Below are 14023 nucleotides of genomic sequence, written 5' to 3'. Positions count from 1 at the left end.
CGTCCCTCTCAGATTCTGGAAGGCACTTCTGATTCTAAAACCTTGGGTCTAGTGCTGTAGCTATTTTTAGAAATCTCACATTGGTATCTTCTTTGCATTTTGTCAAATCTGCAGTGAAAGTGTTCGTAAAACAAACGTGCTGGGTCATCATCTGAGACTCCTATAATATTGGTCTACAATTTTTGAGAAGTAGTCTGCTTCAGAGATAAAATGTGCTATTTATTATGTATTTTGATGTGCTGAATTCAAATATGACAATTAAAACAACTGATGGGCTACTGTTTCTAAGATATTTAAGTTTGTACATTTTATGTCTATGTATATTGTGTAGATAGTAGAGTTTTAATAATAAATTGTAAACTTAGGTCTTTTCATGTGTTTATGGTTGCTTTACATGATAATATTTCACCTGTCCTGTTTATGTAACACTTTATATAACCCATTTGCTGATTTTTAAATAAAATTTATTATGAAACAAAAGGCAAAAAACTATTATGTAAATAGTTTAGTCCTATTCAGTGTCTACTCGGCACTTCTTGGCTTGTCTCTTGTATTCATTAAATGGAGCATCTCTTGTCACTGTCCAGCAATAGTCTGCAAGCATTGATGGGCTCCATTTGCCCTGATAGCATTTCTCCATTGTTGCAATGTCCTGCTGAAATTGCTCGCCATGCTCATCATTCACTGTTCTGCAGTTCAGTGGAAAAAAAATCTAGATGAGAGTGCAAAAAATGTATGTTTAGTGATATGTTGCAACCAAGGCTTTTTTATGCCTTGAGGAGGTTTTCCACCAACAACCTGTAGTTGTCTGCCTTGTTGTTTCCGAGAAAATTTATTGCCACTAACTGGAAGGCTTTCCATGCCGTCTTTTCCTTGCCATGCAGTGCATGGTCAAATGCATCATCTCGAAGAAGTTCACGAATCTGAGAACCAACAAAGACACCTTCCTTTATCTTAGCTTCACTTAACCTTGGAAATTTTCCATGGAGGTACTTGAAAGCTGCTTGTGTTTTGTCAATGGCCTTGACAAAGTTCTTCATCAGACCCAGCTTGATGTGTAAGGGTGGTAGCAAAATCTTCCTTGATTCAACAAGTGGTGGATGCTGAACACTTTTCCTCCCAGGCTCCAATGACTGTCGGAGTGGCCAATCTTTCTTGATGTAGTGGGAATCTCTTGCACAACTATCCCATTCGCAGAGAAAACAGCAGTACTTTGTGTATCCAGTCTGCAGACCAAGCAAGAGAGCAACAACCTTCAAATCGTCACAAAGCTGCCACTGATGTCGGTCATAGTTTATGCACCTCAAAAGTTGTTTCATGTTGTCATAGGTTTCCTTCATATGGACTGCATGACCAACTGGAATTGATGGCAAAACATTGCCATTATGCAGTAAAATAGCTTTAAGACTCATCTTCGATGAATCAATGAACAGTCTCCACTCATCTGGATCGTGAATGATGTTGAGGGCTGCCATCACACCATCGATATTGTTGCAGGCTACAAGATCACCTTCCATGAAGAAGAATGGGACAAGATCCTTTTGACGGTCACGGAACATGGAAACCCTAACATCACCTGCCAGGAGATTCCACTGCTGTAGTGTGGAGCCCAACAGCTCTGCCTTACTCTTGGGTAGTTCCAAATCCCTGACAAGGTCATTCAGTTCACCTTGTGTTATGAGGTGTGGTTCAGAGGAGGAGGATGGGAGAAACTGTGGGTCCTGTGTCATTGATGGTTCAGGACCAGAAGTTTCATCCTCTTCCTTGTCTGACTCAAGTGAGAGTGATTCTGGTGCATCAGGAACTGGCAGTCCTTCTCCGTGGGGTATTGGGCATATAGCTGATGGAATGTTTGGATAATGCACAGTCCACTTTTTCTTCTTTGACACACCTTTCCCAACTGGAGGCACCAGGCAGAAGTAACAATTGCTGGTATGATCTGTTGGCTCTCTCCAAATCATTGGCACTGCAAAAGGCATAGATTTCCTTTTCCTGTTCAACCACTGGTGAAGATTTGTTGCACAAGTGTTGCAGCATATGTGTGGGGCCCACCTCTTGTCCTGATCTCCAATTTTGAAGCCAAAATAAAGGTAATAGCCTTTCTTAACCAGAGTGGTTATACAGCGCTTTTGTGATGCAAAAGTCACTTCACCACAAACATAGCAGAAGTTATCTGCACTGTTCACACAAGTACGAGGCATCTCTGCTCACTTTGACTAAACAGAAATGTGTCCCTTTGCAAAATCAAACACTGACAAATAAGAGAGCATGACACTGTATGATTTCTAGAGCTGATATAGGGCAATTTGTTCAGCAGAGTGATGTAAGCTTCATTATGATTGCATCATCCATGACTTCTAGGAATAACATGATGCAATTCATATCATGTATGACGCAATACCAGCTTCAGATTTCATCATTCATTGTTTTGCCTAAAAAGCAAGTACTGTCCAAACCCAGTCATAGATTTATTCATAGATCCAGTCAAAGATGTATTTTAGTCATTTCTGGTTTAAATTGAGATCCCTTCCCTTTATGACTCACTTATCCTCCGCCATTCCCAAGTCAAGGGTCGTATATACTGACCCAATAGCATATCTTGAAAACTAGAGCCAATCAACAATTTTTAGCATTATTTTCGTTCTCAGTGACCCAGAATTAGTAAAGTTTGACTACATTTATTTCAGAAGCATTTTGGTTGTAGAGCAGTGTAACATGAAATATATGGTAGAATGCAGATAAAACAAAGCTGAAGACATACAGGTCTCCTCCAAAGAGTTCAGTCACAAATTTAATTAATTCATTATTTTTTAACAAGCATCATCAGCATGGAAGCATATCCCTTGGAATGGTGGCCGAAGCATGAAGGGGCATGTGAATGTTTAGTGTCTGAGGCACATAAGTACCTTGCAATGCTGGCTACAAAAATGCCATGTGAACACCTGTTCTCACTTTCAGGTGACATTGTAAATAAGAAGAAGGCAGCATTATCTCCTATAAATGTAAACAAACTTTTTTGTCTTAGTGATTGGCTGAACAAGAAGTAGGACTGAGTGGACTTGTAAGCTCTAATGTTTTACATTGTTTTGTTTTTGAGAGTTATGTAACAAAAAAAATCTACATTTGTAAGTTGCACTTTCATGATAAACAGATTGCACTACAGTATTTGTATGAGGTGAATTGAAAAATATTATTTCTTTTATCATTTTACAGTGCAAATATTTGTAATAAAAATAATAATATAAAGTGAGCACTGTACACTTTGTATTCTGTGTTGTATTAGAAATCAATATATTTGAAAATGTAGAAAAACATCTAAAAATATTTAAGAAATTTCAATTGGTATTCCATTGTTTAACAATGCGATTAATTGTGATTCATTTTTTAATCGCAATTTTTTTTAGTTAATCACGTGAGTTAACTGCAATTAATTGACAGCCCTACTAATAACACAATATATCAGTCACAGTAAAATAGCTAATTTGATAGCAATATGTATATCTCAGCTATTACCGTTAGAAAATTAATGTACAAAGAACTTCATTCTTGTTATTCTTTCAGAGACACTTGAAAACTATTTTCAAAAGTTTCAAGTTTTGATAATTTACACTGTAGCCTTATTCAAAAATGTGGTTAGATTCCCCCCGTACCTCAATAAGAAAGTTTATTTTTTTGCTCTCCCACAAGTAGAGCGCAATCATGGAAAATTTCAGCCCCCAAAGGGTTAAGTTTTGAAAAGTATAAAGTGGATAAAAAGAAGGGTTATAATAGAAATAGTTTTGCTGCCTTAACTATTGCAGTTGCTTATTACATTAACAACAAAGGAGAAGATTACTCTGTTGGATGATCCTATTAATGATAGAATTTTGGAAAACAGTTACCATTTGGAAAGTTGATTTTTTATTTTTTATTCTAAACTCATAATACTGATAAAACCATGAAATAGCTAAATTTTCGAGACACCCTAGCAAAGAATTATGACAACTTGAATGACCAATATGAATTTATAGCAAAATTTCCTATACATTGTTCAAACGGAAAATACACAGAAATCAATTATAGAATCTGTACAGGATTTTTTTTAATAGCACATGCGCACACACACACAAACACATACACACACACACACACACAAAGCCAAAGCTCAATTAAATTCTTCGTATATTAGAAAAGCCAAGCATTTAAATACTATTTATGAAAGCCAAATGGGAGATGAATAATGCATCCTTCAAATTAATATAATGAAAAACAGAGCCTACATTTTAAGGAGTGCTTAGAGCATCCCTAGACTAGGGAAAATTGTCATGATTGAAAGCGTGTTAACTAGTATATTAGGTACACTATTTCAAGGTAAAATGAAACTTGAAAAGCATTAGGCAAATAGACCTACACAGAGCATTAGGGTATGTATATACTGGGAAAATGAAGTTACTCTACGTGAGGATTCAGAGTTAACCATGACCTGCTAACATGTTTATAAACATTGCTGCCTTTTTGCACAGAAGTGCTTAAAAATGTGTTGATTAAAATGTGTGAATGAAGACGTTAAAACACCACTCATTTTCCCAGTGCAGACACATGCTTAGATAGAGGTGATTCATATAATTTTTCTACCTGACCTGATATCCTTTGTAAATTATACCAAAATCCCACAAGACAATATGATCCCAAGAGCCATAATTTCTATAAAAATGGCCTTTCTTCAATCAACTTCCTATAGCACTGTGTTAAAAGACAGAAAAAGGGGAGAGAAACAGATTATAAAATGTATATCTATTCAACTCCCTTCAGTGAAGCTGTTTGGTTTATCTTTTGCTTTGTATTACCTTTTAAAGGCAAGTATTTTTCTTCCCTCCAAGAGCAAAGATGTAAAGCTCCCTTTTCTTGACTATTATTTGGTTTATTTACATTTTTCCATATTACATCTCCCGATACGACACTTTAAGTTGTACCATCTATGGGCTGACCCCAATTCTTATTTAAACAAGGAGTTCTGTTGACTCAAGGTTGAAGGATTGGAGATGTACTTTGTTCTTTACCTTGCACCATAATAGTGCAACCACTTTTATTGCCAATGTAGGGGGACATTTGATGTCTTTTAGTACTAATTCGATTTATCTAACTATGGCAGTAGATTTTTGGGGAAGGAAACACTGAACAAATTATGCTTGCTCACTTCTCTCATGTTCACAAAGTGAAACTTTTTTAAAACAAAGATTTTACTGAATAATACATCATAAAAACGACGTTGATACATCAGGCTGTTATCAGATAGCTAGGCAAGTGGAGAACTGTAATCACTGCTACTGACTGGGTAAGTAGTATGCATCTCCTGTTATATTTGTTACTATATCTCCTCCCAACACACTCCCCAGTGCCTGTCTTTTTCATCTTGTCATTTCAACTGTAAGCTTTTGAGGGCATGGATTGTCATTTATTACGTTTGTACAGTGCCTAGCACAATGGGCCCATGCTAGCCATTATCAGGTTCTCAGCAGGATTTCAGAGAACCCTGTTTTTCTTAACATCCAGGTTATCTTGGTTTATCCCCATTTTATTCAACTTCCCTTTATATTTTTTGTCAGGGAGTGAAGGTCTAATATCCCAAGCAGGTTGGTGGCTTATGTATTTCTCAGCCTTGTTCACAGCTTCAGCCACCATTGTAGGGCTGTGACTGTGCAACCAAACTCTAAGGTCTTCTGGACATGCTGTGAAAAATTGCTCCATATCAATTAGATCTAAAAATGCCTTAAAGGTTAGATCCCTGCCCCTCCACTGCCCCAGCTCTTTAAGGAGCTATGGCCTAACCAATCACCAAATTCCTTAGAAGTTTCTCTCTTCTTTTACCAAACCCTTTAAATTTCTTTCTATAGGCTTTACAGGTTAAAATATATTTTGCATATTCTGTCTCTAAATTTATCGTAGTTGTTTGCATCATCTATTGTCATGTGACTAAAGACGTTGGTCATCTAACTTCCCCTTCCCATTGTTGCCATAGTATAAAGGAGCAAATAACAACAACAGTAATAAGAACAGGAGTACTTGTGGCACCTTAGAGACTAACAAATTTATTAGAGCATAAGCTTTCGTGGACTACAGCCCACTTCTTCGGATGCATATGGCTCCATTCTGCCTCAGCTGTGGGCCAGTGTCCATAAAATTCAGTTGAACACACAAGATACTGAATGTCCTTTTAGACTGCCTGTAGAAGAATCCAGTCCAAGTTGCCAATGTTAAGTGAAATTTGTAAAATGAAGTGGCAATTTTATTTTGAGGAGTCTAGAGCCGTCTAAAGTTCATGGGACTGTTACATCTGCCTTTCTCCTTGTAGCACCCTAAGCATTATAAAGTCCCTGAAATCACAAACACTTGATGCTCTGAGCAAATAGGAACTGGCTGATCAGTATTTTGGCAGTGTGAAGATGCATTGGTGTAAATGAGAATCAGGCTGACTCAGATACTGGGTAATTAGCAATGACAAGAATATTTTAAAAATACACAATTGTTATCCGATTTCCGGTAAAATATATCTTCTCTTTGCTTGAGTATGTCTTTTAAAGCCTGCCCTTCATTTTCATGTGTAGAAACACTCACTAATGTCACTGCTCATATGGGTGCATTGATGACGGAATCTCACCATTAATATTAATATTAAGGGGAAAAACCCTCATATAGCAATGATCAACAGTAGCTGCCGTTCAACGTAACTTCCTAGTATAGAACTCAAAACCTTTTGTACCTAACAGGATGCTGCTTTACCACAGTGCTTTCATCACTGTCTGTGAGTTTCCATTCTCACTGTAAACATACATTACTTTTACAGCGAGACAAAGAGAAAATTGAGAACTGAAGAATACTTTAATACATTGTAGCAGATTCATAAATAAAACACACTTGTTATTCACGTGAATGATGTCACCTGGCCCTGGTGGATCATGGCTGGGAAATTATGTTTAACCTAAGAGAGCCCACCAAAGAGAACAGGGAGCCGACCTTCTTCAGAGTTTGCTACTTGATACCTACTCTGGCTCTGGTGTCTGTAAGATTCAGTGCTGGCTACCGTATACTCATTGGTTCCTTCGGGAAGATGCAAAGTGGAAAGGAAGAATAGAGCAGAAGGAGTTAGTGATCAAGCATCTCTCTTTCTCAGGTAAAGCACAGAGGATGAGGTTGAAGGTAAGACCCTTTTATCCCATTCTCACCTATCATATAACTTCTCCTTTCCTACATCACACTGAATCTGTTGCTCATATATATATAAGGCTGGGATGTAATCAATAAATCCCAGGAAGTTTAAATGTAAATGCCAGGTTTATGGAGCTGATAGGTCAGTACTGGTATCCTGTGGATTGGGAAACAATGGTGATTTTTAGGTGGTCAGGTGCAGGTGGAGGAATTTCTGTGCATGCAATAAGGGGCAAATCCAGTCCCCATCACTCAGTCTTAGTGTCTCACTGAGAAGAAGCCCTCTTAAGTTTACAGAACCTGAGAACGCAAGGGGGCAGCAGAGCTACTCTAGCCTCTGCAGCACTCCTCGATCAGAGGAATGACCAAAGTATGGGTAGTGGTGAGTCTTCTAGACTCACTCTGCCTCCACTGCATCCTACCCCACACCCAAACATACTCCACATGCCTCGTTAGCGGCTTCCAAACCTTGGCTCTAAACAGATTCCATTACCAAGGGACCCTCCCCACCAGAGGATATGCCCGTAGGTGATATTTTTAGAGTTTTCTCAATTTTATTAAATGATTCCATTCCAAAAAATATGCTAATGGGATGATGAGGAAGCAAAGTAAAGCATTCTGAAGTCAGGAAATACCACAGTTCATGTTCTCCAGGAACCATAACTCCTCCACCATGTGCCTGTGTAATGGGCCTGGGGAAAGCACTATGATAATGTTAGGTTAGGTTAGGTTAGGTTTCTTTCCCCTTTACTGTAGGTACAACCCAGAGTTTAGTCTTGTCAGGATTTTGATACATCTCTCTCTATATATATTATATGGAGTTAAATCTCTGAGAGAACGAAAGTGGCACAAAATTGCTAAAGGAAAATATTTACTAAAATCAATCTATAAATGTATAAATGTACTTGTAACCCATAAAGCATTTGTGGATACTGTCAATAACAACTTTCCAAAGGTAACATTTTGGAGTGGGGTGGTCAGTTCCCCCAACTTTTAGTCCTTGTTACTACCACAGGTTCAAATGCAAAATATAATGATACATGTGCACATATGTACACTCCCGTAGGGCTCTTTTCTGGGAGGATTACCCCTTCTCAGTCTCTGTGGAGTGGTGTTCAAACCCCCTGTAAGGCACACCAGCTCCTTGAAATTGGTGGGGAAAATGATAGTCCCAAAGTCTCTTTCAATCTCTTCTTGAGTCTTTGCAATGGCAAATTCTAGTCCTCTTCTTCTCCAGTGGGGCAAGGGAGCCTGCAGTCTAAATCCAACAAAACTGGCAAAGTCCCTGCAACACAATCCTTACAGGAAACCTTCCTAGTCCTTTTCCTGGCTCCACCTGTGAATCTTGCAGTCTGGCTCCCACTCCTTCTATTTATAAACTCCTCGCTCTCCCCTTGAATTCCTACAGGTGCCACTCTCAGAGAGCGATTCTGTGTGTCCTGCCAGATTGCATGTTCACAATGGAAGTTGCTCACATAGTTTCAAGCAGCTAATAGGCACACAGAGTACTTCAAAACAAAACCAAGATATAGGTATCCTCCCCACTGTCTCTTCCCTTATTTTTTACCACCAAATACTGCAAAGCAAGCATGTGGGTTACACATTAGCATTATGCCAAAGTCTTTAAGTACATGAGTACATATTATTTGTGTTATAGTTGCTCCTAGAAGTCCCCACTGATATCCGGGCCCCATGTTTACTAGCCGCTGTACATTATACTTAAGAGACAATCCTTGGTTTGAAGATCTTACAACCTAAATAGGTGAGACAGACAAAGGGTGGGTAAAGGGAAAAGACACACCAGAAATGAAATTACTTGCTTAAGGTCACACAGCACAGCAGTGGCTGAGCCAGGAATGGAGTCAGGTCTCCTGAGTCCCAATCCAGTGCACTACCTAGGGACCATGCTGCCTTTCAATATATCATGAACTTTTAAAGCCAATTTATCTACCTAGCTGTCTTTCTAAGTTCTTATGATACACACATTATCTGAGTGCCTTGCTATTTTGCTTTCCAGTCTTCACTGTTTCTCCCACTGCCAATCAACACCCAATTCTGGAATACTGATTACAATAATAGGCAGGCTGGCAGGCTCCAGGACACCAAGAAATAAGGTATCCATAATAGTTTAAGCTACTTTATGTTCAAAACTCTAGCCATGAACTTAAAATGGGATTTTAACTTAGCTGCTCATGCATGCTTAATGCATTGTTCCTAAGTGTGCACTTAAATAGCAAAAAAAAAAAAAAAAAAAAAGTACTGTGCATATTTATCATGCAATTTTTAGATGCTTAGTAGTTGGTAAATCAAAACCAATTTCCTTTAGCACTTGCTAACACTGTTCTTTAACCCATACATCATTCCAGCTTTCAAACCTCAGCCACTTCTCTTTAATAACAGGTCATGGTAATGTTTTCTGTCAAAAAAGCCATTCAATGAATTTTTCAGACAAATAGTTTATTTGCTGAAAAATGCAGTTTTATGTTGACAAACTATTCACAAATTTGGGGAGGATTCAGCCAATAGTTTTGGCAGAAGAAATGTTTTTTTTTTTAAGTCTAAATGTTTAATTGTGACATTTTCAAAATAAAACATTTTGACTTTTCATTTCAAAATTATGTTTAGTTTAAATTTTTGTTAGTTTTAGCTTAAAAAAAAAACCCAGCCAACCAACCAGATAAATACTCAGAATCAAAATTTAAGAAAAAAATCATTTTGGATCAAACCAAATGTTTTGTTTGACCTGAATTTTTTTTTTCCTGGTTTTTCATTTTGGCAAGGAAAAACAAAACAAAAAAAATCTTGTTTCTGGCTGACTCAAAACAATTGTTTTATTATTATTATTTTTCAGTTTAGCCACTGAACTGAGAAAAATCAATTATTCTTTCAGTTCTAGATGAAAGGTTGCAATCATTTTATTATAATGGGAAGTGTGAGTTTTTTCTTTTACTCTCCTGTCACTCAAAAGTGGCTCAGTCATTTTTGCTCATCGTTTACAGAAACAGAGGCCAAGCATGGGGATGGGGTGGCCCGTCCTTATAGGCGAACTAGGCGGTCGCCTAGGGTGCCAAGTTAAATGGGGCGCAAAATTGGAGGAAAAAAATCAAATGAAAAAAAAAGGAAAAAGATGAAAAAAATACAAATAAAATAACAAAGATGTCATTATTTCAATTCCCGTGCGCATATGGAGAGAATATGAATTATAATTCATTTCTGAGAATTTATTAATATGTCAAATCTTTTATTTACTGCAAAAATAAATACAATTTTAGCGATTTTTAAAAAAAATTGTGACGTAGGGTCAAGATGACCCACTCCGCAATTTTGATAAGCAATAACTCAGCCATAATGAAACATCTGCCAGCGGCAAGTGCTGCAATGCTAGTGACACCTAACCCGAATATACATCAAGGTCACATAGCCAGAAATTCATGTAGAGCGGAGATATCGTGAGTTGATGCATATCAAATGGTCATTTTAACACACGTCGCAGGTAGATAGTTAAGAATTGAGCGAATACTGTGGAAAATTGTGTTTCTTGGTGCCAAAGAATAAAGAATAATGTCTTTCAGCATTATAAATCCAAACTGTGAGTATCTTTAATGTTATTAAACCTTAGCGTTTTTATTGGGCTGTATAATTATGAACTTTCCTTTGTTATAACTGGTTCACATGTAATAAATAAAGTCCATAATAGAAAAGTAACAGTGTTAACGCTTAACGAAAGTGATGACGTCACACTCCAAGTGGGTAACTGTGAGGAAGGGGATTACTTTCCAAACAACCGGTGTCGGGTTATAACGTCGAAAAAGGTCATTTTGTTTCCATATAAACGCTGGAACTAACTATTTTAATAGGTAAATGAGTGTATTTTACTATTCATTGAACCTTTAAGCAGTGAAAAGATGTGTTAGGATGGTGGCAATGTGGTTTAAATCGCTAACCATGTGGTGGGTGTGTCAGCCATCCTTAACGCTATAATGCTTGCAGACGGGAGCACAGTACATAACAATATGCAAATGCCCCATGGCAGAAAAAGGAAAAAGAAAAACCTCAGGAGCTGAGTATCGTAAATGAAAGTCTGAGAAGGAAAAGGACCAATCAAAACAGCAGGGATCCTTCCTGAAATATCTTCTCTTTAATCCAAATAAAGATGGAAGCAGTTCACAGCATCCAGATGAAGGAATTTTATTTGGAGAGGAGGTTAGCTCACATCCACATGGAAGCAGTTTAGAACATCAAGATGAAGGTATATTACTTTGAGATGAGGGTAGCTCATATCCACAAAAAAGCAGTTTGGAAACTCAAGATGATGGAAACTTACTTCTAGATGAAGGCAGCTCAGAGCATCAGACTGATATAGAAGTGAAGAAAATTTATTCAGCTTCAAAGAGACATGCAGAAATTGAAGTAAATGAAGTAGAAGGAAGAAAGGATGAGGAAATTACAAAGAGTAGGGGACCCAGCTTCATGGCCCAGATGTGATGACAGTGTGCGGCAAATTTTTGTGGAACATGGTCCTGAACAAGTTCATGAATTTCCCTTCCCTAAGGATGGAAATAAAAGAAAATTCTCTGCTCAGCATTACAAGAGGAAACTCATTAATGGGGAAGAAATTCATCGAAACTGTTTATAATATTCAGTGTCTAAGGGCTCTGTGTTTTGCTTTTGCTGCAAGTTGTTTAGAAATCAAGCAATTGACACATCACTTACTGAAAATGGTTCGAAGGACTGGAAAAACATATCTTCAATTCTCTCTTCACATGAAAGAAGTACAGAACATTTGGAATGTTTTCAAAATTGGAAAGAACTTGAATTATGATTGAAAAAAGGAAAAACTATCGAAGAAAATTTATTTGTGATCAAGGAAAAAGAAAAATATTGGCAACAAATATTAGAGCATCTGATTGCTTTAGTGAGAGTTCTCAGTGGGCAAAATTTAGCATTCCACGGCAGAAATGAAAAATTATACACCCCAGGTAATGGAAACTTTTTAAAATGTGTTGAATACCTAGCTTTTTTTGATCCAGTCTTGAAGGAGCTTCTACATAAAATAACTGATCATGAAACACAGATTCATTACTTGGGGAAAAATATGTAGAATGAACTAATTCAAATCCTAGCAAATGCCATTAAAAAGAATATTGTAGAAGCTGCCCATTCTGCAAAATACTTTTCAATAATATTGGTTTGTACACCAGATGTGAGTCATGTTGAACAAATGACGATGGTCATTCATTTTGTGGCTATGGAAAAGTCTACAGATGAAGATAATGTTGAAGTGCTCATAAAGGAACATTTTTTGGGTTTTCTACCACTGAAGGAGACGACTGGAGCATTTATGACTGAAACTATTCTACAAGAGCTTGAAACAATGTCATTATCTGTTGAAAACTTACGTGGCCCAGGCTATGATAATAGGAGTAATATGAAGGGTAAAGACAATGGTGTGCAAAGGAGAATGATGGAAATCAATCCTAGGGCCTTTTTCGTTCCTTGTGGTGTGCATTCTCTGAATTTGGTTGTCAATGATGGTGCTAGATGGTGTTTGGAGGCAAGCAGTTTCTTTGACCTGGTGCAATGTATTTATGTGTTTTTCTCAGGCTCAACACACCATTCTGTCTCGCCATGTGAATTCTCTAACTGTGAAACCACTTAGTCAGACAAGATGGGAGAGTCACAGTGATGCTTTGAAGCCTCTTCGCTATGAACTTGGAAACATTTATGATGCTCTAATTGAAATTTCTGATGATACTACCTTTACTGGATCATCTGGCAATACGGCATGTTCAGATGCAGAAGCTCTTGCAAATGGCCTTTCCAAGTTCAAATTTGTGACTTCATTCATTTTGTGGTATTATATTCTTTTTGAGATTAACCTCACTAGTAAGCAGCTTCAGGAAAATAACTTGAACATACATTCTGCTATTCAAAAACTGCAGCAAACTAAAAATATTCTGGAGGAATTCAGAAGTGATGAAGGGTTTGAAAGAACACTGGTAGATTCTCTAGAGCTTGCTGAAGAAATAGACTTTCTAATAGAATTTGAACCAGAGTCAGTTCACATTTGGCAAAAGAAACAGCAGTTTTTGTATGAAGGACGAGACACAACCATTCAGAACCCAAAACAAGGGTTCAAAGTGAATTTCTACTTCGCAGTCCTTGATACTGCTATTCACTCTGTTGACGAAAGATTTCAACAGATGCAGCAGCTAGAGTCAGTATTGGGCTTTCTATATGATATCCACAGCTTGCAAAAGAAAACAGCAAAACAGATAAGAGAATTTTATATAAAACTGGAGTCGGCATTGACTCATGAAAATTCAAAAGACATTGATGCTACAGATTTGTGTAGTGAGCTTCAGGCTTTTTCAAGATGACTTAAGAAACATTCCACTCCTGAAGAAGTACTGAAGTTTGTTTGTGAAAATAAACTCACAGACAGTTTTCCAAACATGTTTATAGCTCTACGCATTCTTTTAACTTTGCCAGTTTCCGTAGCTAGTGGGGAAAGTAGCTTCTCTAAGGCCTAGTCTTCACTTACAGGCTGGTCCGGCGGCACGCCATCGATGTTCTGTGATCGATTTATCGCGTCTGGTTAAGACGCGATAAATCGATCCCGGATCGATCCCGGAAGTGCTCACAGTCGGCGCCGGTACTCCAGCTCGCCGAGAGGAGTACGCGGCGTCGACGGGGGGAGACTTCCGGCCGCGTCTGGACTGCGGTAAGTCCGGACTAAGGTACTTCGAATTCAGCTACGTTATTAACGTAGCTGAATTTGCGTACCTTAGTCCGAAGTCCGGACTAAGTGGGGACCAGGCCTAAGTTAAAACAATGC

The 14023-nt window shown here is 37.9% G+C and overlaps 1 pseudogene; it reads left to right on the top strand.

Annotated features, from left to right (window-relative positions):
* LOC135981135 (uncharacterized) overlaps nt 1-13706 on the top strand; it is a 28189-nt pseudogene extending 14483 nt beyond the window's left edge.
* The last annotated feature ends 317 nt before the right edge of the window (nt 13707-14023 follow it).

Source organism: Chrysemys picta, chromosome 1 (assembly GCF_011386835.1).
Source record: "Chrysemys picta bellii isolate R12L10 chromosome 1, ASM1138683v2, whole genome shotgun sequence".
In the NCBI taxonomy this organism is placed as follows: domain Eukaryota; kingdom Metazoa; phylum Chordata; order Testudines; family Emydidae; genus Chrysemys; species Chrysemys picta.
This window is presented reverse-complemented; position numbering and strand designations above follow the sequence as displayed.